The sequence below is a fragment of the Orycteropus afer genome, unplaced genomic scaffold (genome assembly GCF_000298275.1).
Source record: "Orycteropus afer afer isolate SDZICR_OR568_19922 unplaced genomic scaffold, OryAfe1.0 scaffold00077, whole genome shotgun sequence".
Classification (NCBI taxonomy): Eukaryota; Metazoa; Chordata; class Mammalia; order Tubulidentata; family Orycteropodidae; genus Orycteropus; species Orycteropus afer.
The window spans coordinates 10748251-10754160 of NW_006921664.1; the positions used below are offsets into that span (position 1 = coordinate 10748251).

At 38.4% G+C, this 5910-nt stretch overlaps 1 protein-coding gene across 1 annotated transcript in view; it reads right to left on the reverse strand.

The window, feature by feature from the left end:
- SUGCT (succinyl-CoA:glutarate-CoA transferase) overlaps positions 1-5910 on the reverse strand; it is a 1528177-nt gene that overhangs the window by 1126713 nt on the left and 395554 nt on the right. The gene's annotated exons all lie outside the window — the stretch shown is intronic.

Here is a 5910-nt window from a genome sequence, read left to right on the forward strand (position 1 = left end):
ATAGTGCCTAAGGCACTTGACTGCTAACCAGAAGGCTGGTGGTTCAAACCCACCAGCCACTCCTCGGAAGGAAGGTTGGGCAATCCTACTTCCGTAGCGATACTGCCTCGGAAACCCAAGGAGGGGTCGCTATGAGTCGGGGCTGACTCGACAGCATATAACAACAAACAACAACATGCTCTATGAAGGACAATGTTAAGAGAATGAAAATCCAAGCTACAGACTAGGAGAAAATATTGCAAAGCATGTATCTAATAAAGGACCGGAATCAAAAATATACAAAGACCTCTTAAAACCCAAAATAAGAAAACAAGCAGTTCAATATGAAATGGGCAAAACATCTGGTCAGACACTTCACTATAGAAAATATACAGATTGAAACAAGCATACAAAAGTATTCCAAACATCCTATATTATTAAACCAAACCAAAACCAAACTCACTGCCCTCGAGTAGGATCCTACTCATAGTGACCCGTCCTTGGGTTCACTACGGAAGTAGACTGTCCAACCTTTCTTTGGAGGAGGGCTGGTGGGTTTGAACCACCAACCTTCTGGTTAGCAGTCAAATGCCTTAGACATTATGCTACCAGAACTTCCAAATTAAAATAACAATGAGATACCACTACACACCTATTTAAAAATAAACAAACTCACTGCCATCGAATCAATTCCAATTCACAGCGACCCCTCCTTAGGTTTCCAAGGTTGTATTTCTATGAAGTAGGTTGCCCAGTCTTCCTTCTGAGAAGTGGCTGGTGGGTTTTAACTGCCAGCCTTCTAGTTAGCAGTCAAATGCCTTAGGCACTGCTCAACCAGAGCTCTCACACACCTATTACAGTGGCTAAAATCCAAAACAATATCAAATGCTGGAGAAGATGTGGAATAAGAAAAACTCTCATTCATTGATAGTAATAATGAAAAATGGTACAACTACTTTGGAAAACAGTTTGGCAGTTTCTTCCAATGCTAAACATTAGTCTGACCATACAATGCAACTATTGTGTTCCTTACTATTTACCCAAGTGAACTGAAAACTACAGCTCTCACAAAAAATCTGCATATACATGTTTAAAGCAGTTTCATTCATAATCACCAAAAATAGGAAGCAAAACTGATGTCCTTCTCAACTCACTGCCGTCGACTCGGATCCGACTCCTAGCAACCCCTCCTTGGGTTTCTGAGGCACTATCACTGGGTTTCTGAGCTGGTATCACTATGGAAGTAGATTGCCCAACCTTCCTTCCAAGGAGTGGCTGGTGGGTTTGAACCATCAGGCTTCTGGTTAGCAGTCACATGCCTTAGGCACTACACCACCAGTAAACTCAAAACACCCACTGCTATTAAGTCAATTCCTACTCATACTGACCCTACAGGACAGAGTAGAAATGCCCCAAGGGATTTCCTACACTGTATTCTTTACAAGAGCAGATCACCAGGTCTTTTCTCTCACAGAATAGCTGAGTTCAAACTACCAACATTCAGGTTGGCAGCCAAGCACTCCACTGTGCTACCAGGCCTCTCTGTCCTTCAATAGGTGAGTACAGAAAGCCCTGGTTCCTTCTGATAATATCCATACAACAGAATATTATTCAGCAATAAAATGAAATGAGTCATCAAGCCATAAAAAGACAAGGTGAGGCCTTATATATATTGTTAAGTGAAAGGCTACGTATTGGCAAGACTATATGCTATATAATTACAAGTATATGACAATGGCAAATGTTGGTTCTTTGAAGACTAATAAAAATCATAAACCTCTGGGTAAACTAATCAATTTTAAAATGTATAAATAAGCAATATTAAGAATGAAATGAGGAAAACAATAATAGATACAATAGAGGTTTTTTTTAAAAAAAAAATATATGGGACAATACTCTTAATGACAATAAATTTGAATACTTACATTAATTAACAATTTTGCAGGAAATTGTAACTCTGTGGCATAGTGCCTAAGGCATTTCACTGCTAACCAGAAGGCTGGCAGTTCAAACCCACCAGCCACTCTTCAGAAGGAAGATTGGGCAATCTACTTCCATAGAGATACTGCCTCGGAAACCCAAGGAGGGGTCACTATGAGTCAAAGTGACTCAACGGCACTGAGTTTGGTTTGGTTTTTTCGGATTACTCAACAAAATTTTCTTAAAAAGAAACAAAGGTGTGAACAAGTCTTTTGTCTTTAAAAAAAATAATAAAGTCAGTAATTCACAAACTAGCAATCCAAAAACCCTACAATTTAATGGTTAAAAGATAGATTCTACCAAATTTTAATGTACATATAATTCCACTCTTCTGCAGAACAGAGAAGGAATGAATATTCTCCACCTCATTTTGTGAGACTAACATAATAACCCCAAAATCAAAACCAAACAAGGACAATATGGAAAAAGAATGTTTTGGGCTGGCTTACTTATGAAAATAGATATAAAAGTCTTAAATAAATCTCTAAAAAAACAAATCTATAAATATGTAAAAGTAATATATTATTGCCAATGGATTAGCCTAGGAATGCAAGGACTCTGTAATATTAGAAAATCTATTTCTGTAATTTACTCTCTGGTAAAATCAGGGAAACTTGAAAATATATATATATCTATGACCAAGCAATCCAACTTTCAGTTATAGATTCCAGAGCATTTCAGACTTATAAACAAACTAATGCGCAAAGCATTGTAAAAGTAAAAAAAAAAAAAAAAAGAAAGAAAGAGAGAAAGGGGTGGGAATCTAAACATCTTTCAACAGGTAAGTGGTAAATAAATTGTGCAAATAGCGTATGTAAGGCACTAAAACAACAATAAAACTGAACGGGTAGTACTATATGTATTAACATAAGTAAAACTCATAAAAATAAAATTGAAAGAAAAAAGGGCAATTTTCATAATAATTTAACAGTTGTTGGTGTTCAGTGCTGTTGAGTAGGCTCCAACTCATAGCAACTCTATGTACAACAGAATGAGACACAGCTGGTCCTACATCATTCTCATAATCATTGCTATATTTGAGCCCACTGTTACAGCCACTGTGTCAATCCATCAGTCCATCTCATCAAGGATCTTCCTCTCTTTCACTGACCCTTTATTTTGCCAAATATGATGTTCATCTTCAGGGACTGGCCCCTTCTGATAATATGTCCAAAGTATGTGAGACAAAGTCTCACCATTCATTCTTCTAAGGAGCATTCTTGCTGTACTTCTTCCAACACAGATTTGTTCCTTCTCCTGGCAGTCCATGATATATTCAACATTTTTCACCAATACCAGAATTCAAATGCATTAGGTCTTCTTTGGTCTTCCTTATTCATTGTCCAGCTTTCACATGCATATGAGGAGGTTGAAAATACAATGGCTGGGTCAAGCACACCTTAATCCTCAAAGTGATGTCTCTGCTTTTTGACACTTTCAAGAGGTCTTTTGCAGCAGATTTGTCCAGTGCAATATGTCATTTGATTTTTTGACTGCTACTTTCATGTGCATTGACTGTAGATCCAAGTAAAATGCAGTCCTTGACAACTTCAATATTTCTTCTGTTTATCATGATGTTGTTTAGTGGTCCAGTTGTGAGGATTTTTGTTTTCTTTTTCTGAGGTGTAATCCATACTGAAGGCTATAGTCTTTGATCAGTAAGTGCTTCAAGTCCTCTTCACTTTCAGCAAGCAAAGCTGTATCATTTGTGTATTACAGGTTGTTCATGAGTCTTTCTCCATTCCTGATGCTGCATTTTGTGTACAGTCCACCTTCTGAGATTATTTGTTCAGCACACAGATTAAGTAAGTATACTGAAAGGATACAACCCAGATGCATACTCTTCTTGATCTCAAATCACGCAGTATCCCCTTGTTCTGCTCAAAAGACTGCCTCTTTCTTGGTCTGTGTACAGTTTTCTCTTGAGCACAATTAAGTGTTCTGTAATTCCCATTCTTTGCAATGTTATCCATAATTTGTTATGATCCACACAGTCAAATGCATTTGCATAATCAATAAAAGAAGGTAAACATATTTCTGGTATTCTTTGGCTTTCAGCCAAGATCCATCTGTTATCAGCAATGATATCCCTCATTTCATGCCATCTTCTGAATCTGGCTTGAATTTCTAGTACCTGTCAATGTATTACTGTAACTGTTTTTTTTTTTTTTTTTAATTATCTTCAGCAAAATTTTACCAGCTGTGATAGTTGGAGCTGGTGTCAACTTGGCTGGACCACAATTCTGTGCTCTTTAAGCAATTGTGATGTGGGCTATTTCCATGAAGGGTTTGGATGTGTATGTTTTGACCAGCCAATCCGCTAAAAGGGAATTTCCCTAGGGGTGTGGCTGCTTCCAATATATTTATGGACATCCTGGGAAAAGAGACACTCTTCTGTGGATCGGGATCCTGTTGTGAGGCCTACAACTGTCCATGAATGAACAATCCACCATTTGGCCTGGAGATCTTGGATTCATCATTCGTTGGAGTCAACTGCCTGCCAACCTTGAGCACATCAGCCCCTGCAGCTGCATGAGTTGAGAAAAGCCTCCAGCTTGAAGTTTGATCCACGAACTTGGGACTTGCCAGCTTCTATAAGTGTGTGAGCCATTTCTCTAAGATAAATTTCTCTTTCTCTATATGTATATATAAGCCTTAATGGTTTTGTTTCTCTAGAGAACCCAGACTAACATACTAGTCTATAATATTAATGATATCATTTGATAATTTCCACATTCTGTTGGATCATCTTTCTGTGGAATGGGCACATTATTTACCTAATACTTCCCTTCTAAATTTCTCGGCATAGACAAATGAGCACTTCCAGCATCCCATCCATTTGTTGAAACATCTCAGTGGGTACTTTGTCAATCCAGAAGCCTTGTTTTTCACCAATTCCTTCAGTGCAGCCTGGACTTCCTTCAATACCATTGTTTCTTGATCATAAGCTACCTCTTGTAGTCAGTTGAACACTGACCAGTTCCTTTTGGTACAATGATTCTGTGTATTCCTTTCATCTACTTTTGATGTTTTCTGTGTCATTCAATATTTTACCCACAGAATCCTTCAGCACTGCAATTCAAGGCTTGAATTTTTTTCTTCAGTTCTTTCTGCTTGAGAAATGCTAAGTGTGTACTTTCATTTTGGTTTTCTAACTCCAGGTATTTGTACTTTTCATTATAATACTTTGTCTTCTTGAACTGTCCTTTGAAATCTTCCATTCAGCTCTTCTAGTTCATCATTTCTTCAACTCACTTTAGCTAGTCTATGTGCAAGAGTAAGTTTCTCTTCTGATATCCATTTGGGTCTCTTCTTTCTTTCACACCTTTTTCATAATCTTTCGCTTTCTTCACGTATGACATCTTTGATATTATCCCAGAACTCATCTGGTCTCCAGTCATTAGTGTTCAATGCATCAAATCTATTCTTGAGATGGTCTCTAAATCATTGTTGTTGTTAAGTGCCATTGAGTCATTTCTGACTCACAGCAAACCTATGCACAGCAGAACTAAACACCGCCTGGTCCTGAGCCAGCTCCATGATTCTTGCTACACTTGAGCCCCTCGCCACCACAACCTTGTCAATCCACCTTGTTGAGGGTCTTCCCCTTCTTCATCGACCCTCCACCTTACCAAGAATTACATCCTTCTCCAGGGAATGGTCCCTTCTGACAACATGAACAAAGTATGTGAGACGAAGTCTGGCCATTTTTGCCTCCAAGAAGCATTCTGGCTGCACTTCCTCCAGGACAGAACTGTTAGTTCTTTTAGCAGTTAGTTCTTTTGCTCAAAGTCCATGGTACTTGGAGCATTCTTCACCAACACCAAACTCAAAAGCATCAACTCTTCTTAGGTCTTCCTTATTCATTGTCCAGCTCTCACATGCATATGAGGTGATTGAAAATACCATGGCTTGTGTCAGGCACACTTTAGTCCTCAAGGAGACATCTTT